Genomic DNA, 19,811 nt, shown 5'->3' on the forward strand with positions numbered 1-19,811 from the left:
GGCTCACTGCAAGCTCTGCCTCCCGGGTTCACGCCACTCTCCTGCCTCAGCCTCCCAAGTAGCTGAGACTACAGGCGCCCCCCACCACTCCCGGATAATTTTTTGTATTTTTAGTAGAGACAGGGTTTCACTGTGTTCACCAGGATGGTCTCAATCTCCTGACCTCATGATCCGCCCACCTCGGCCTCCTAAAGTGCTGGGATTCCAGGCGTGGGTCACTGCACCCGGCTGAATAATTCTCTCTTAATAGAACAAATCTGTGACATTAAATTAAGCATTGTTTTAGGCAAAGAAAGGAAACTAAGATTCATTAAGTATCTACCCTGTGCTCGGTACTCTGCCAGCTGCTTTGACTAAGCACCCTGATAAGCACAGCAGGCCCATTGCATGGGCATTATGACCAGGGTGTCCATTTCACAGATGAAGAAACTGAGGGTGAGAAGTGACGCTAGTCCAAGATCGAGTGTCTCTTATGTAAATTATTAATCTGTATCTGATTGAAACTCAGGTTCTTTCCCCCAGTAAACTCAAAGAAACAGCCCTAGTTCATACAAATAAACACAATTCTCTAGTTTATATTAAGTTGTTATAGGCTGTAGCATTTGTCTTGACAAGTATTCAGTACACTTTATGTGCATATAGAAGCAAAGTAGCATACTGAAAACAGGACAGGTTTTGGTGTTATTTCATTGTTACACTGACTAAACAAATAATAATTTGTCCAGGGTCTGTGAATAGCAGAAATTTGACACATCATGGCTGTTTAAGATACTAATACCACAATATCTTTTTTGAATAGAATTTTTAGTACTGAAATGCTGAAAAAAGTTATGATCAACCCCCTAGTTTAAAAACAAGGAAACTGAACAAGAGGTGAAGTGACTCATTCAGAATTTAAAAAGCTTATAGCCAAGCCAGACCTGAGTAGAGCCCAGGTTTCCTTGGGCTCAGTTGCTCCATACCAGGCTGCCATGGAAAATGTCATTTTCAGATGTGACCTGATGCACAGGGACGCATGACTCTCCCAACAAATCTCACAAGTCAATTACTGCCAAGCCAGGACAACTCCTAATCGAATGGTCAGTGTAGTGGTACTACCTTCATTCTAGTCCAAAACTCTTACAACAGGAAGGATTAGGAAAAAAAAAATAACATTTTAATTTTGGCTTCCTGACAAAGACTCATCTTTTTTTGTAACATACGAATCAGAGTACCTAAGATGGTAAACCAATTTTTTTTTTACTGTTTCAACACTGGTCTAACCATCTTGAAGAGGATATGATGCCTTTTTCTTTCTTTCTTTCTTTTTCTTTTTGCTTTATTTAGCTCAAACTAGAAGCCAGTACAACCGTGGATCTAAATGATCACCTTTTCCATGAAAACAGCTAACACCAACCAGCTACAAAGAAGGTACACAAAGCCCGAGGCTGCCCTGGGCCTACTCTACATCCCAAAGTTACTCAACTATGGTAGGTCTGACTACATAGGACAGCATAATCCTATCCATTATACTACAGGACAGCATAATCCTTCAGGTTTTTATCCAGCTGCCCTTTGTCTTCATTACACTTGGGCTAGGCTCTGGCTTACCACTGTCTCTGAGGAAGGGCATCGCGTGGTAAGTGAGAGCCTGGTCATATGGAATCCAGAGCCTCAAGTGGGGTCTGAGCCAGTGTGCAAATGGGCTGTCAAGCACGGCTGGGATGCAGGCTAAGAGCTCAGTGTTTGAGCCTGATAAACCCCAGTTTTATTCTAGTTTGACCCCGCGATCACCAGGGCAAGCTTTTTCACCGTGCGGGGGGCTCAGTTTTAACATCTATGACGCAGGAGTTGCAAAACCTTCACTCCAGGGTTGTTACAAGAGTCAAAAATAACGCCGGGAACGCGCCTGGTGCAGCAACTGGCACAAGCTGACTATTACTCATTAATTTTGTCTGTCAGTTAAGCAGGTCCTCAGGGGCTTACGTCTGTTGGTAAGTAACATTTCGGATCTGAGAGGAATAAAACTACTTCAGAAAGGGTTTTGATTACTTAGAGTCTGAGCTATTCATTTTAGCCTCACCCCTAACTGACCCAAATTAAGGGGTATTTTACTAGTTTTACATCCTGTCTGCAGAGTCAGCACCAGATTAGAAAGTGGGCCAGACGAGGATGGAAGACGCCCTCCAGGGAGCAGCTGTGTTCACAGCTGGGAGATGCTGAAGGAGAAGCGGCTCCAGGTCTACCCGGGGCTCTACCGTGCGCTCAGGTCCTCCCACCACCTCTCAGGATGCCGTGCCCTTCATTTTGACCTCCTCAGCAGCATCCTGGGAACAGCAACACAGCTTCGTTTCCAACACTTCCTGCAATCATTCCTTACGCATACTATTTTTCTGACCAAAAGAAAAAAAAAAGTAGGATGGTTCTCAAAAGCCAACAACACTATTAAACCCAAGAGTGTGTTTTTATTTTCTTCCTTTGAACTAACTATTAATCTTCGAAAAACATCACGCCAAACTGGCAGCATGACAGCAGAACGTGACTGTGCAGTCTGGCTCCTGGCCCCCGCCCTCCGGTCGGGAAAGGAAGAAGGTCCGAGGTGGGGCGAGCCAGGAAGCCTCCCGACCTTCCACTTCAGCGCCTCTGGCATCCTGGGGACAAGCGGACTGAGAGGCAGCTCTCTGAGTTTCCTCACATAGAACCTCAAAGCATCCTTACGCCAAAGCCAGGATCACTACCCTGAGAACTCACCAGGACCTGGCCAGATGTGTATGTGACAGGGAAAGGAGTAGGGAACACATGTCACAACTCAAACCTCAGTAAGCGGACAGAGAAAGGGAACAGAGGCCCTCTCATGCCAAGGAGGCTGCAAAGCTGCCCAAGTCGGGGCCTCACCACAGAGTCTCTGATCAGACCTTCCTGCCCCGCCTCACCCTCCAGGCTGCTCAGAGTGGTACAATGTTTTAATATTGGTGACAGGCCTGGGATGGCCAGCTCCTGAGGGGACATCCTTCTGTTACTTGCGGAGTTGGAATTACAGGACTTGGAGGGTGTGAACTTTTGGGGAAACTCCAGGGATGAACATGAGAAGGCCTTTCTGCTGTAGTACTAACTGCCGCAGTGCCTGCGGCTTCACGGGCTTGGCTTTGCAAAACAAGCCAGGGCACCTGAACTCCATCCCAGCCCTGCCAAAATAATACTCTCCATTAACTACTGATGCAGCAGAGCAGCCTTGACAAAGCTTGCCACGGGCCAATCAAGTTGATCCATTCAGCATTCCCCAGTTCCTTCTTCTGTCTCTCTCAAAGGCAAATAGACAGCAAAAGACAAAGTATAACTATATTAATAATATTAACGATCCAATAAGGAAGCCGGCCCTTCACAAGTGGACTGTCCTCCCTGCGCAGCTGCATCTGAAAGACACACTCACTTCTAAGCCAGCAGTTGAAGCTTTTTTTTTTTTTTTGAAGGTGGCATGGCTAAAAGGGTACCAATAAGTATTCATCTAAAAAAAGGGAATAACTGGCTAATTAGCGATGCATTCAGTGAAACAACGTTGAGCTGGTGTCTCATTTGTAGGACTTCTCAGAGCCTTTAATATGTTAATGTGCATCATGAATCCTGAAAAGGGGGTTCTGTAAAATGCATTTTTCAAACATATTTGGCCTTGGAAACCCTCTCCCTCCTACATACTTTCAAGGGCATGTCTGGGCTGCAGAGTACGAGAGATGTTGCCACGTTTATTTTGTTTGCCCTGCATGAACTAATATGTGAACGCAATGCAAATTATAACACGTGGAAATTCTGGGATTTTAAAGGCTGGGGTAAAACAGTCCTGTCACCTCTGCCAATCCACCTGAAGGAAGAGAGGGGGGATATGCATGTACATCAAAGGATGTTCAAAAGAACCAGAGGAATGTTTTTCTGCCTTTAATCCGAGAGAATAAAAATAACTATTTTCCTGGCTTCTCAAGAGTTTATAACTGCTAATTGGTAAGATATGGACAAACACTGAAAACTCTAAGGAAATGATCTGCAAAAGGTCAACCACAGCAAGAAGCAGTCAACTGTATGAAATTCCACTTCCTTGAGAACAAATCGCTGCCCTGCCTGTCCCCACCTCTCTGTGGAAGGACAATTGCTCAATTAGCCCAAGTCCAGGGCTGACTAGGAAGTATGCAGGCAATGATTTATACTATGTTATTCTTTAAAAAATAGTCTGTAGACCCCCAAAAGCAAAAGCAGGGACATAAAAAGATATTTGCACACCATATTCATAGCAGCCGTATTCACCGTAGCCAAGGGCTGAGAGAAACCCAAGTGTTCACTGATGGATGAACAAAGAAACAAAACATGGTGCGTGCACATGATGGAGTATTATTTAGCCTAAAAACTGGAGGAAATTCTGACACATGCTACACACGGATGAATCTTGAAGCCATGCTAAGTGAAATAAGCCATCACTAAAGGACAAATATGGTATGATTGCACTTACATGAGGTGCCTGGAGTAGTTAAATTCATAGACACAGAAAGTAGAATGGGGGTTACCAGGAGCTGGGGTGAGGGGGATGAGTTATAGTTTCATGGGGATATAGTTTCAGCTTGGAAAGATGAAAAAGTTCTGGAGACAGATGATGGCGATGGTTGCACAACCATGTGAGTGGCTTCCACTGAACTGTACACTTAAAATGGTTAATTTTACATTATGTATGTTTTCCCACACGCACACACACAAAAGTTAAAAGAAAGTGTTATCTTCAGAAAATGGGCTAGCCAGTGTCCCAATTAACTTAAACATGGATGGCAGAGCACTTGGAAGAGAATCCTGGATCAAGCAGCAGAAAGCACAGAGCAGCCGCGGTCTTCCTGTGGTCTTGTGGGTTACATTTGCGAGAAACTCTCCAAGGTGCAGGCCTCTCTATCTGACGTCTCATCTCTGCTGGCAGTGAGACGTCCTTTCTCCCCAAGCTTGTCAATGGGTGAAAGGATTGAAGGACGTTGCCAGCCAAAAGGAAGAGTGATCAGACTGACCCCCCTCCCTCAGTCACCAACCCCCTCGACTTCTCACACGTTCAAGGCAGGCCACCCCAAGCTCTTAGGTCCTGGCCTTGTGTAAATACGTTTTCTTCGTTCATGCCACCACCCAGTCCCCAGTGTTGTGGGCCAGGCCCCAGGAGGGACTGCAGAGCAGTGCCACAGTCTGAAGTGTTTCCTGACTATTTATTGGTCACCTCCTGAGTGCCAGACCCCAAGCAAACAACAGTGCAAAAAGTGCTGTCCTTGCTTTTTAGAGTTTGGGGCAGGTCTAAGAAAGGACGATGCTGAGGGGTAAAGAGTAGTGGCAGCAGACACATAGAAGGCGCTGTGAGTGTGCCCTGGCCGACCCTATCCATGCTGGGAAGACTAGAAGGGATGAGGCTGGAGGGGAGTGGAGAGGAGTTTTTCGTGTTAGAAAACACAGCATGTGGCCAGGCGTGGTGGCTCACGCCTGTAATCCCAGCACTTTGGGAGACTGAGGCAGGTGGATCACCTAAGGTGGGGAGTTTGAGACCAGCCTGACCAACATGGAGAAACTCCATCTCTACTAAAAATACAAAATTATCTGGGTATGGTGGCACTTGCCTCTAATCCCAGCTACTTGGGAGGCTGAGGCAGGAGAATCACTTGAACCTGGGAGGCGGAGGTTGCGGTGAGCCAAGATTGCGCCATTGCACTCCAGCCTGGACAACAAGAGCGAAACTCCATCTCCAGAAAAAAAAAAAAAAGAGAAAGAAAAAGAAAACACAGCAAGTGTGAGGGTTTAAAAATGTGGGGCAGGCTCAAGGGAGGCTTCCAGGAGGGAGACCTGCATCTGGGCTGGACACTGAGTAAGAATGGGCGTGGGGGCAGGTCCTGTGAGGGCACACCTTGCACCCATGTCACAGAGGGGAATGTTAATCAGGACTAGCCTTAAAATGCAACTGAAATGTTAACTCAATCAAACCTTATTGGGGGCTTCTGGTTGATGCTATTATTGTTAGAAATATCCTGATCAAAGATAACAGCCTTTCAGAAAAGGAGGACCAAATTCCTGAGCCTGGCTCTGCAGGGGACAGGGAGGGGAGAATGAGAGGGAGGGCTGTTAAAGATTCAGCCTTTCGAAACCACCTATGGGTGGGCATGAAGTTTGTGGGCTATTGGCCAGTCGTCAATGAACAGGTTGAAGTTATGGATGAGCTCAGAGGGAGTAGGGTCAATCCTATCAGTCCTTCGTACCTTAGTGTGAACTGCTTTCATCTCTTAGCTAAAATTAGCCGCCCAGATATTTTGGTTTTGGAAAGTAGGAATAGAGAGGAAATTTTGAAAAAGAGGTCATCTGAGAGCACCTGAGAAGCACTCCCAAATGAGGAGACGTCCAATAGCTGGGGACAATATGAGGCTATAGAAAGAGGGGTTCTGAAAGTGAGGGCACACAGCAGACAAACGTGTCCACAGCTCAGGTGGCCAGCTGGGGGCCACAAAGACCGCCATTTGCCAGGGCCGACCTCGGTCATTTCCTCCGAGCTTCCATGCTTCTGTTTTAGAGGTCTAGAGTTAATGGTTAGAAGACTGCAGGTGGTTGTATAATACATTGTAGTCGTTGGTTACATGACTGTCCTCTGAGCTCCACTGGGAGCTCTTTGCAGAAAAGGGCTCAGATTAAATGCATATCTCAAAGCGCACACTCTGCTGAGAGGGAGCGTCACTTCCATCATTTCCTGTAATCCCCAGAAAGCTTTATGCTATAGGTGTCATCTCCACCTTGGAAATTAGGTTCCAGGGGGCTGAGTAATCCCCAAGGTTCCTCAGTGAAGAGGCGGTAGTGCTCAGGTTCAAACCGCTTCTCCTGCATCTGAGCCCAGTGCTCCTTGCCCGCGCCTCCACTCCCTGGATCTTCAGTCACTGAGAGCCTGGGGCAGGAAATCTCTGTTCCTCTGCTGAGGGAACGCTGGCTCCTTCCACAATCACTCAGGCTTGGAGGGTAGGCTGGCTATGAGACTTTGAAGAAGACTAAGTTTAAAATAAACGTTTAATGTGTTTTTCCCCAAATTCTGAAATTGCTTTTGCAGACCCTGAAGGAACCAACCTTCCTTGCTGTTGTGTACAACTGCTCTTCAGCTCACTGTACAACTAGGCAGAGGAAGGACTTCCAGGAAGGCGTCTCCTTCTAGCTCTCCGCTTTGGCTCAGTAATTTTAGTAGCCATCATGATAAATGCATCACTCATGCGGCACATGTGGGGGCTTCGAATTTCTAAACTGTTCCCCTAATAAAAGCGCACCGTCAGTTGTTTAACCTGCTTTCAGAGGAATGCAGTTCGTCTCAGGACGACACTCGCACGCAAGTACAAACATGCTTCCTGAGGAAGTGCAGAGTGGCTCGCAAACTTGAAGCCCTGGGAAAATCTTACAAAAATCACTGAGCTTTTCGTATGTTTAAATGTGGTGGAAATGCCTGCCTACAATTCATTGCTGTTTTTAAGGTTTTTAGCAAGGAGCAGGCAAATCAGGAGGCCTGGCCCTCCTCCTCTCACTAACTCATCCCTATTGAGAAATCCTTCCCCAGTAGCCTCCAGAACCTTGTGAAGGGAACATACAATTCTGCAGGGCAGGTTCCATCAGAAAATATTTCCCCTCCTTGGCTTGAAACCCTACAAGCTGGGGCTTTGGGGCTCTTTGCAGTTAGCTGTGGGCTGGATGACAGCAGAGGCCCCACCTGTTTTGTTTGAGTTTCGCTCAAAAGGCTTGCCCAGGTCATTCTCACAGAAAGGGAGGATGAAGAGGTCTCCACCAAACCCTCACATGCAAGAGATGCCTACAGAGAGGCGGAGGGCCTGGCTGCCAAAGCCACTCTCGTGTGCTGCAAAGACAGGAGGAAACGCCTCAGAACAGCTGCTAAGTCACCCTTGGGACACAAACAGCAGCTGACTGGTAGTGCCACCTCCAGGTGGCTTCTCCCTGCCCAAATGGTACTAGCACCATTCCCACGGCCTCCTCATCAGCCCTAGGGAGTGAGTCCCAGAAGCTGTGGGGTCACACAGGGGCCACAGCTCTCTAGGGCCAGGGATCCCTGCCTCTAACGAGTGGTAATCCCCTCCCCACATTCCTCCCATCACTCCTGCTTCCTACCCTAAAAATTTTGAAAAGAAAAAGAAGAAAACTTGCCTAGCTTATAAATAAATCAAGACTTTTAACTGGCTGCCCTGATTCTGCCAATCAACTTTTAAATATTAGAACAGAGGGGTAGCCAAGAGTAGAAAGGATTGACAATATTCAGCTTATAATGTGCACAGCAGTCTATGCATAATCACCACAGGCTGAAAACAACCCAGTGTCCATCACCAATGGAGACAGAAACACAATGTGGTCTACCCATGCAGTGGAATATGGCTCAGCAACAAACAGGAACAACTATCAATGCACACAGTACCATGCAGGAATCCAGGGATGAGACTGACAGGGCGGACCACAGGCTTCCTTCATATGACCTTCCAGAACAGGCAAAACCATGTTATGGAGATAGACATTAATGTAGTGGTTGCCTAAGGGGTGGGCTGACTGGAGATGGGCGGCGTAGAATTCACTAGGGTGAGGAAAATACCTTAATTTAGGGGGTGGTTGATGGGCATATATACAAGTCAAAACCTACTAAGCTATACAGTTAACATCTGTCCATTTTACTATGTGGTCATTATGCCTCCATTTTAAAAATTCTGTGAAAGCTGGGTAGGGTGGCTCATGCCTGTAATCCCAGCACTTTGGGAGGCCAAGGCAGGTGGATCACCTGAGGTCAGGAGTTCGAGACCAGCCTGACCAACATGGTGAAATCCCATCTCTGCTAAAAATACAAAATTAGCCGGGCGTGGTGGCACATGCCTGTAATCCCAGCTACTTGGGAGGCTGAAGTAGGAGAATTGCTTGAACCCAGGAGGCGGAGATTGCAGTGAGACGAGATCATGCCACTGTATTCCACCCTGGGTGGGACAGCAAAACTCTGTTAAAAAAAAAAAAGGGCTGGGTGTGGTGGCTCACACCTGTAATCCTAGCACTTTGGGAGGGCGGGTGGATCACAAGGTCAAGAGATTGAGACCAGCCTGGCCAACATGGTGAAATCCCATATCTACTAAAAATACAAAAATTAGCAGGGCGTGGTAACTGGTGCCTGTAATCCCAGTTACTTGGGAGGATGAGGCAGGAGAACAGCTTGAACCTGGGAGGTGGAGGTTGCAGCGAGCTGAGATCGTGCCACTGTACTCCAGCCTGGGTAACAGAGCAAGACTCCACTTAGGGAAAAAAAAAAAAAAATATGTGAAATTATTTAAAATGGGTCCCAAAGACAGGGCAAAGACTGATGGATTGCAAGGAGCATCAGTTTTTGTTCTTCCAACAGCACAAGGTCAGACAGCAGAAGAGAGGAGATGCGAGGGGTGTGGCCAGTCCGCCAACAGAAAAACTGCAATGCCTGGATCAACCTCCAGGAGAGGGGGCATTTGCTCCTATCCTCCCTTGTGCTTAGGAAGTAGATCTCTAGGCCGGGAGCTCAGAAGAGAGATGTGAACAATTCACACAGATGCTATGTCAAGGCCTGAGGTTCTTAACAGGTGTGCTGATGGGCTGCCTGTCAGTTCCAAACAGGAGCCTTACTGTCACTCTACCAAAGGCAAGAAAAATAGCCCCACCCCATCCGCACTGCTCCATAGAAACCCGGGCAGAGAACCCAGGCAACGAGGGCACTAGGAGCGGTGCTGGGAGTGAAGGGCCCATGCTGGAAGTCCCCTGCCCAGAGAGGCAGTGTGCAGGGGCTGGGATTCAGGCTGCTGGGGTCTAAATCTCAGCTCCAGTAGGTGGCTTAGCTTTGCTAGAAGCCACAGAGAAGCCCAGTTCTCAGCGGGCTGTCAGGATTCAGCCGTGGCATCTGTAAAACACTCGGCCCAGCCAACCTGCTGCAACGAACACTTCCTCCTCTCCCTTCCCTCTCCCTTCCCTCTCCCTTCCCCATCTCTTCCTCCTGTTCCTCCCCACTTCCCCTCTCTTCCACCATCCCTGCTCCCCTTCCCCTCCCCCCTCTCCCTTTCCCCCCTTTCCTTTCCCTCCTCCTCCCCTGTGACAGGTATGCACACTCCCACCCCTGCTCCCAGCTACCTCTCCTACAGCGGTGGAATCTGCCCCTCCCTCTAGTACCTGCACCCTTCTGTCACCACCACCTGGATTCTGAACACAGCAGCCAACTCCCACGGAAGTCCCAGCAGTTGCCTCCACTTGCACATCTCTGATTTACAACAGACAAACTGGAGGGAAAGCCCGCTTACCGCAGCAGTGACGTGAGAACACACTCAGCCCGCGCTCCAGGGATGCAACTCCCTCCCTTCTCCCTGAGGAGGCCCTGCTGAACTGTGTCCACCCTGCCCCTAACAAGACATGCTGGAATCTGAACCCCAGAACCTCAAAATGTGGCCTTGTTTGGAAATAGGGACTTTACAGAGATTATTCAGTTAAAGTAAGGTCTCTAGAGAGGACCCTAATCCAACATGACTGGTGTGCCTACAAGGAGAGATGAGGACACAGACACACACAGAGGGAGGACCATGTGGGGACAGAGGGAGAAGACGCCATCTGTAAGCCAAAGGGAGAGAACTCAGGAGAAACTGACCCTGCCCACACCTGGATCTAGGACCTCCAACTTCCAAACCTGTAGCAGAATACATTTCTGTGGTATTTGTTATACAGCCCAGCAAGCTAATACAGTGTGAGAATGAAGCCAGGGCAGAGGATGACCTAGAAGAGAACTAGAAAGAACTTGAAACTGCAGTCCATCCTATCTCTAGACTTCCAGAAATGTCATCTGTACTTTTGTTTGTGTGTGTTTTTATTTGTTTGTTTTGATTCTTGAGACAAGAGTCTCGCTCTGGAGTGCAATGGTGATACCAGCTACTGCAATCTTTGCCTCCCAGGTTCAAGTGATTCTCCTGCCTCAGCCTCCCGAGTAGCTGGGATTATAGGTGCCCACTACCACATCCAGCTATTTTTTGTATTCTTAGTAGAAATGGGTTCACTATGTTGGCCAGGCTGGTCTCGAACTCCTGACCTCAGGTGATCCACCTGCCTTGGCCTCCCAAAGTGCTGAGATTACAGGCGTGAGTCACCACGCCTGGCCACTTCTGTATTTTTTTAAAGCCAGTTTGATGCAGGGTTTTCTGCTACTTGCAGCATCCTGACTGACCCTCCTAAGCTTTCAAACCCTTCACAGTCTTGTGCCATTCTCTCCTCCTAACTGAAACAAATGTCTTCTCCCACTCCTTCCCATGACAGGGCACACATCCCAGGGATTCCCAACTCACTCTCTTCCCTATCTCCATGTGCAGTGCAGCCAGGCTGACTCTTTTGGTCCCACCTCTGCCTCCTGGGACTACCTGTTCTCCAGACACACTCACAGATCCATCCTCCCCGTCTCCAGCAGCTCCCAGCACAGTGCTGTGCACAAACTGGCGGCTCAGTAAACATCTGAACGTTACACGCTGCTCAGGACATGCCTGGTGCAGTATTTCCCCCATATAATTTTGAACTATGAGATGAGGCCGCTGTGTTTGCTATAGAGATTCAAACAGTTCGCAAAAGAAAGGCTGCTGTATGTCATCGCTTCCCTCAAGGAGAAAATGCCTTCTGAAGACTTGAAAACCTCCTTTCAGTAAGATGATCCATAGATCCTCAGTCTGTAAATTCCCTGGTAACCTTCTGGCTGTCAAAGGTCATTTCAGCTTCCCAAACACTGCTATTAAAAATGAGATTCATCATCAAAGTTGCCGCTGGCTTTCCTCACCACCCTCCCGTTGGTCACTTATCTAAGACTCTGCCCCAAAAGAATTATAAATGATGAACAACAAGAAGGCAAATGAGAAATGAATTAAACAGAGAAACCACTTGCTTATACTTAAACACATTATCAGTAAACACATAAAACCAAAAAAAAAAACAAAAAAACCCAAAACAAAACCACACACATCGAAACTCCCTCAAAGTCTTGATGATATCCATTTTTGACAAGTTGTTTCTTATGGGACTTCCCAGAAAAATATTACAAATAAATCTTCTCTTAAAATGAAATTACAATTTTAAAAACCACTCTGGAACCTACTAGTTTTTGTTTTTTTTTTTCTTTTTTTGAGACAGAGTTTTGCTCTTGTTGCCCAGGCTGGAGTGCAGTGGCACCATCTCGGTTCACTGCAACCTCTGCCTCCAGGGTTCAAATGATTCTCCTGCCTCAGCCTCCCAAGTAGCTGGGACTACAGGCATGTGCCACCACGCACAGCTAATTTTTCGTGAAGATTTTGATGACTCCAGGAAACAGAGCTCCAGAAACCAGTAAGCCCCAGACAGGCTCCTGTGGGAACCCATCACCTTCTTGCATTTCACTCCCTCTGGCCAGATGGGCTCCAATTGAACATCTTTGTTGCGTGCTTGAAAGCAGCTCTGAGAGTCAGACATGGGCCCCCGCCAGGACACCCAGCTAAGTCTCCCCTGCCACCACCGTTGTTGACAGCCCTGTGCTAGAGGCACCAAGAGCATCAAGAACACTCAAACAGGAAGACAACGCTACCAAGTCCAGGGCCAAGAGAGTGGGACAGGCAGACGGTGCTATGATCACATAAGCAGGACCCATCCTGCTGGGGAAGGGGTCGCTCTGGTGACCTAAGGGGGTCCAGCTAATACCTAGCACACTCACTTTCCGCGCCGGCAAAGCCACGAGGTGCCCGCCTCGGCACAGGTAGCAGACATTTCGCTAGGACTAGATGATCCATCAGGCTCGCTGCCTGGGTCCCTGGAGGGAGCCAGCCCGATCTGTTCCTCAGCAAATGTAAACAGTGCTTATGTTCAGCTCTGGCCTCCAGCGCTTGGAGTCTGTGTCCCACGGGAGAGCTCCAGTTTCCTGCTGCTGACAACACTATAAAACCACCGTAATAGGAATTAATTATGGAAAAGGCTAGTTTGAATTAGAGACATTTTGAAAATAAGTACCTTTTACTTCCAAACAGACGTTTCCTTTTCTAGCAATTAACTGTTATTCTAAGTAGAGGTTCAAAGGACCTACTTCAAGGAGTGACTTGGTCATTAGCAACATTCATTCCTGCATAAATACACTCTGGCCCTTTTCCCAAACATGCTTTCCCAGGTGGGCTGAGCTTTGTTTATCCCATAAGGAGTTCAGCAAGCCCTATCTTCACAGAGGGCAGGGAACCCTGGCTGCCTCGTGGGCATTCCCAGCAGGATGAAACGCCCTCGGCCTGAAAACCCATGTGCCCCGTACGGGCGGGTTAAAGAGCAGAGGTCCCACTGTCCCTCCCCACAGGCTTGGCCATCTGTTGGGTGTGGTCAGGAAATACAATGGATGTTTTTATTAGTCTAGACCAGGGTTTCTCAAACTTGGCATATTTGGGGCCGGATCATCCTTTGTGACGTGGACGGTCCTGTGCCCTGCAGGATGTTTGGCAGCACCCCTGCCTCTACCCACCAGACGCCAGTAGCGCCCAACCCCCATGCCCCCAAAGGTGTGACAACAACAACAAATGTCTCCAGACATTGCCAAGTGTCCTCTGGGAGCAAAATCATACCACGTGGAAATTGTCCAGAGAACTTCCTTTCAACGATGGATGCTGGGGTCCTACAGGCATTTCCGAAAGCTCCCCAGGGTGACTCTAAGTGCACTGGAGCCACCGCAGCCCTGGACGAAGATGGGCCAGTTCCACGTGAAGAAAAGGCTCTGTGACCTACCGAAGTTCTGAACAGCAGTGGTTTAAAGACACAATCGACTCCAGAGCCCAGTATGATCCGCCCAAGTTTGATTAGTTGCCATTTCAGATAAGCTACATAACTCTTCTTAATCTTCAACAGCTCACTGAAATGTGACTTTAGGTTTGAGCCGACTTATGAATCTGTCCTCTTTTCTTCTTGTCATCCTAGAATTAAACCATCCAACCTCACCCAGATGAGAGCAAAATCCTTTCGCCACCTCCTTACTGGCACCATGCAGGAAGTGTTTACAGAGTGCCTGCTAGGCCCAGCGGCTGAGGATATATATTTGGGCCAGGAGAGCAGGGGTGGGAAATGGGAAGGGAGGAAGAGGGAGCCAAGAAGGTCTGAAGGAGGCAACAGGACGGAGGGGTTGACTCTGGGCTGAAAGAAGAGTATGGGGGAACACAGAGCATTATTTGGGAAATCAACAAATGGGTGGGTGGAGCTCTGAGGTCCCTGTGGGGACGATGGGGTCGGAGGCAGGAGAGGCAGGCAGAGACCTCAAAACCTACCACCCAGGCCCAACTTCATCTTAAAGGTCATGGAGAGCCACGGAGGATTTGAAGCAAGGGAGTGATAAAGAACCGCTCAGCTACAGTATCCAACGACCAAAACACTGGGATTTAGGGAAAAGGCAGAGATAAGATCGGGTGGCACAGGAGAGAGCCAGTCCAGCAGGTTGGGGAATGCACAGGCCTAGGGCTTCAGGGGAACATCCCGGGTGCAGACACGTATCAGAGCTGCCCTGCTCAGGGTGCCTGCTGGAGCTCTGCTGTCACGTCCCCTCAAAACTCCGGTGTTTAAGCTGTAACCCCCAGGACCTCAGAATGTGACTGCGTTTCAAGAGAGGGCTTTTAAGGAGGGTATTAAGGTCAAATGCAGCCATTAGGGTGGGCCCTGATCCAATTTGGCTGGGGTTCCTGTAAGAAGAGGAGATGAGGACGCAGAAACACACAGAGGGAAGACCGTGTGAGGACAGAGTGAGAAGACAGCCATCTACGAGTCAAGGAGAGAGGCCTCAGGAAAAACCAACCCTGCTGAACCTTGGTCTTGGACTTCCAGCCTCCAGGACTGTGAGGCAATACATCTCTGCTGTTGAAGCTGCCCGTCTGTGGTACTCTGAAGCCCTAGAAACTTACCCAGGGAGGTCAACTGAAATCCCTGAGCAGTTGTGTGGGGTCTGGCATCAGGCAAGCCTGACAGCCCCTGCAGGGGAGAGACCACGCAGTGCTGGGCTGGGGCCTGTAGGAGGCAGGAGCACTGGGCACTGGGCAGAGGAGGTGCTCTGCAGGAGCTCAGACATGTCGAGAGGGAGAGGGCTGTGGCCCCCGGGTAGGACGATGGCCGTGTTTTGTGATAGGGACTTGTTCAGGTGGTTTTCAAGAGGCATTGAGTAGCATGGGTGTATCCTGGAGGTACCGCGCCTCAGGGGCTGGCTTGAGGGGCTGGAGACAGACCCCTTGGGTAGACACGAGCCCTTCTCTCCTGGATCTCTCCCATCAAGTCCTAAAATCTCGTTCTTCTATCATTTCCTTACTTACAAAGTTCCGGAGACTCATTGTCTACTAGAGGAAAAAATCAAGCTATGTCCAAGGCTGATGCTATGGCTTTGCAGGGGGGCCTTGCGGGGTCAGGACCCATACCCTCCTCTAGGTCACATCCTCTTTGCACCCTGCACATGTCCCTTCCCCGTCTTCATCAGCTCCTCACAGAAGAGGTCCTCTCTCAATCCTTTCCACTGCTCAAACCCAAGCCCTCCTTGGGGATGGCTCAGATGCCACAGCCCCCGGGCTTCCCTGCCCACTGACAGAAGCAACTCCTCTGTACCCCTGCACCTTGTCCTGGGCCAAGGCACCTCATGGTGCACCACACCTGCCTTCCCGGGATGTGCTCAGTTCACCCCACACCCTCGGCTCCCATTCCCTGCCCCGCTCGTCCTATGCCGCATGCCAGGGATATTCAATTTCCCAACCGTCTCCGGCTACATGAAGAGCTCCCTTCTCCAGGGCAGACACGGTCTTCTACCCATCTACGACACCAGCCCAGGGCGGAGGTTCTGGAGGAAGATCAGGGACACCCCGCGAGCGGCTGCAGCACTGCCTCTGAAGGGGAGGGCAGGGGAGGGAGGGAGGGATTGTCCGGAGCTGTCTTCGAGAAGGAGGGCATCACCCAAGTTCCCAGCCACACACGCACCATGGCCACGGGGTAGAGGCGACCCAGGTGTCCGCCGATGGGTGAACAAACAAACACAATGTGGTGCAGGCACACAATGGCGTATTCCTCAGCCTAAGGCAGGAAGGAAACGCTCACACACACTGCCACATGGATGAGCCTTGACGACATCAGGCTGAGTGACATGAGCCAGTCACAGAAGGGCAAATGCTGTGTTACTCTATTTATATGAGGTACCCGGAGTAAGCAAATTCAAGGAGGCAGAAGGTAGCATGGGGTTGCCAGAGGAGGGGAATGGGGAGCTGGGGTTTCACGGGGACAGTTTCAGTTTGGGAAGATGGAATCGTTCTGGAGATGAATGATGGTACCAGCTGCACAACAATGAGAATGTACCCAATGCCACAGAACTGTACCCTGAAAAATGGCTAAAACAGTACATTTTATAATTTATAGTTTTACCACAATTACGAATAAAGACAATTTTTTAAAAGAGGAGGACAAAGACAACCCACTTACTGCAGATGCTAAAGTAGATCCATTTGAGATCCGTGGAGTTCCTCAACACGTAGCAATCAAGGGCGCCCAATTTGTAAAGCATCTTGTAAACACACGCAAAAGGCAGCTTTTCATCTAATCTGGGAGGAAACACTCTACAGTGCAAATTACGATGCTAAGTACATAACCCATCCATAACACAATATGACCACTGAGATGCGTGTGGTTGTTTTAAGCCAGCATTATCTCCTTTGCACCTATTTTTAAAATGTTTCCAAGAAATAAAGCATGACTGTTGGCTAGTTGAATTAAATTATATAAAGGACTGACCCCCCTCCCCACTTTATAAAAAACACAACAAAACAAACCAAAAAAACACCTGATCAACACTTAACTAGCATTCCTATGAGTCAACATCCTTAACCACACATCTCTGTGATGCAGCTCTTTGGTTCTCCTTTCAGATAAGTAAAGCAACTGTGTCAACTTTGAGAGAGCGGCACTTTCAAACGGAAGACTGCTCCCTGGCTCCCTCATGCCACTGCACACCTTGAGCTAACCAAACATCCCAAACCAAATTGGTTAGGGCTTTGTAAAGCTGTTCCCTGGGAAAAGCAGGCCCTCAAAAAGTGTGTTTTGCTTTTGACCAAAAGAAACCTAGAAAAAGATATGAAATACAATGAAGGAGAGGCAGAGAAGTTACTGAGAAACAGGAAAGACAGACTGGGAGAGGCTCGGGGAAACCCTTGCTCAGCTCTGCAGTGGTGACAACATGCTTTGTCAATGAGGGACTCTGCATTTTTATTTTCCATGGGGACTTGCGAATTATGTAGCTGGCCCTGACTAGAAGAAATGTTTGGAAAGCAGGAGACTGGCCCTGTGTGAAGGCAGGGGTGGGAGTGACAGTTGGCAACACTGCATTGGTGACTGTCCAACGGCTCCTTCCAAGCTTCCTGGGTGATCTGGAGCTAATATCTAAGGCCATGTTTAATTATTCCTAGAAGAGAAGCCTCAGGAAGTGTGTTCCTGCTAATTCCACACTCAGCCCAAGTAGCCAGCAGGTGAGTTACATCCTGAGTCTCTGGGAGAGAAGAGAATACTTTGTTTAAAGCATTTAGTGGTTAAATCGTCAATACTCAATTACCCTCAATTAATCGCCAGAGACATCTGCCTATAAACCCTTCCACCCCAGCTTGAAGAACAGCCGGAACCATATCCTGTCACACCATTTGAAGGAGTCCCCAGCCCTGGGTAACCTCACTCCCTGCTCCAAAACCTCCTTTTCCTCACCCCAACCCATGCTGGGCATCACATTTGCACCCAGGAAGCTGGTGTTGGACAGAGAGATGCTGGCCTCTGTGTTGGCCGTTGCTTGACCAGGGATCACATGAGCAGAAGCATCAGGCGAAGCCAGTTTGAAGCGGGAACCAAGCTCACTTCTGGAGAACAGGATGAGATGATGTGGCTACTGAGTGTCCTAAAAGCCACTCCCACCCCACTTTGTGATCTCAGATCCCACCCTCCACCCCCTGCTCTGCATCTTTCCAAGAAATTCCTTTTATATTTTGTTAATGTGATTTAAATTTGTTTTAGTTACTTGTAGCCAAGAGAGTCCCAAGAGAGGTCTGACAGGATACAATACCATGCAGATGCCATGGACGGGCGAGTGCTGGCGGTATCCTCTCACAGCAATGGTTTATCTGAGAGGAATCCACGTCATGCACTCAACAGCCCCTGCCCTTTCCTAGACAAATAGGCCCTTGTCAATCTCTAGGTCACTTGTGCGGAGAGAGATGTGCCCATCAATAGTGACCAAAAGAACAAAACAACTAAACCCCAGCCTGCAGAAGATTAAGGTTTTTACAGTACTGGGGTCAAAGTCCATGGCCTCCATAAAAGTCCATAAAATCTCAGCTGCGAGTAGGAAGGCGCCCCAGCCCTTTCTCCAGTTTTCAGCTTTCCCCTAGCTTTGCTCTCTGAGCTCTGTTGCTACGGGCTCAAAGTCACCATCAACTCCTCTCTCAAATTCCACTCTCTCTGAGCCCTATTTTCACGCAGCACACCCAAGCCAGGCTTTCAAACACAGGAAGCTCATCTTCCACTAAATGGCATAAACTCAGATTTCTGGCCTGAGAACTCCAGCAGGCAGTGAAGAGCCAGGCAGAGCCCCGCTCTCCGGGCCTGGGCTAACCAGGCCTTGCCTCCCCAGGAAGGTCCCCTCCTTTCTGATCCTGGCCTCTCTCTGAATCCTGTGGCCCAGTGACCCGTTTTGTTTTCAGGTTGGAACTCAGCACATAAACAAACGCTGTGGAGGGCGCTTTCTGGTGGGGCTCCTCCCATCACCCCGGATGCAGGCTTCCTGTCTGAAGGGCATACCTAGCGCTGAACGTCACCAGTTTCTGGGCGAAGGCAGCAGACACCTGGCAGCACCCAAGGAATAAATCGCCCTTCCAGGTGTGGCCTTCAGCTCCTCCCCTTCAAAGCGCTTCTCAGGTGACTCACCCCGGTCGTCCTCACCCCACCAAGGGGAGGAAGAAAGGCACCTGAGGCTTCCAGGGTGGGGGCTGTTTGCCAGGCACGTGGGGGTGGGGCACGCTTCCCAGTGTTCTGCCTCTGTCCTCACAATGTCCCTCAAGGTCAGGCAGCACTGACCCCATTCTACCGTTGAGGAAGCAGGTACAGTAATGCTCCAGGAGACAGATGCATGACAAGCGGCAGAGTCGGGGCTGCAAGCCAGGCCTGCCACTCGGGCCCCTTTTTTTTTTTTTTTTGAGACAGAGTCTCACTGTGTCCCCCAGGATGGAGTGCAGTGGCATGGTCTCAGCTCACTGCAACTTCCGCTTACCAGGTTCAAGCCGTTCTCCTGCCTCAGCCTCCTGAGTAGCTGGGATTACAGGCATGAGCCACTGCGCCCGGCCATGCTTGTCCTTTTCATGACATCAAGTTCAGGTGATTTCAGACATTTATGGTGTTGACCTCATAAAGTCAAAGGCCTTCAGGAGGGGAGAGGGACAGACATCCTTCTAATCAGGGTCCCGTGAGGGCTTGGCTAAGGGGACAGCTGGTTGCCATCCTTCAGATGGAGACTGAGCTGACCTGAGGGATGAGTGGGAACAAAGGGCCTGAAGGAAGGAGGGAAGGGGCTGGGGCAAGTGGAATAGCATCAGCAAGGCACCAGGGCAGTAAGAGAGACTGGGCTGGGAACTATACACAAGATGCCCCCTACCACAAGGAGGAGTGGCAGGGGAGGAGAGGAAAGGCACATGACGCTCAGGTTTGAGGGCACCCTTGTGGGTGCTGAAGTGATTGGGAGCTGTGGAAAGCTTCAAGCAGGGGAGCGGTGTGGGCAGGTTTCCCTC

At 49.2% G+C, this 19,811-nt stretch overlaps 1 protein-coding gene across 3 annotated transcripts in view; it reads right to left on the reverse strand.

Annotated features, from left to right (window-relative positions):
- The window catches only part of SLC22A23 (solute carrier family 22, member 23), a 192,385-nt gene that overhangs the window by 162,228 nt on the left and 10,346 nt on the right, over positions 1-19,811 (reverse strand). The window contains exons 1-2 of one of the 3 annotated variants that reach the window (XM_011962615.1): positions 18,829-18,993; positions 6,762-7,010 (exon numbers count right to left, since the gene is read on the reverse strand). The exons of 1 other annotated variant lie outside the window; for it this stretch is intronic. The gene's annotated coding sequence lies outside the window, so the exon portion shown is untranslated. Of the gene's footprint in view, positions 1-6,761; positions 7,011-18,828; positions 19,023-19,811 lie in introns of those variants that run through there. One more of the 3 variants, XM_011962614.1, reaches the window with a different exon arrangement.

This window comes from Colobus angolensis, unplaced genomic scaffold (genome assembly GCF_000951035.1).
Source record: "Colobus angolensis palliatus isolate OR3802 unplaced genomic scaffold, Cang.pa_1.0 Scaffold6, whole genome shotgun sequence".
Classification (NCBI taxonomy): domain Eukaryota; kingdom Metazoa; phylum Chordata; class Mammalia; order Primates; family Cercopithecidae; genus Colobus; species Colobus angolensis.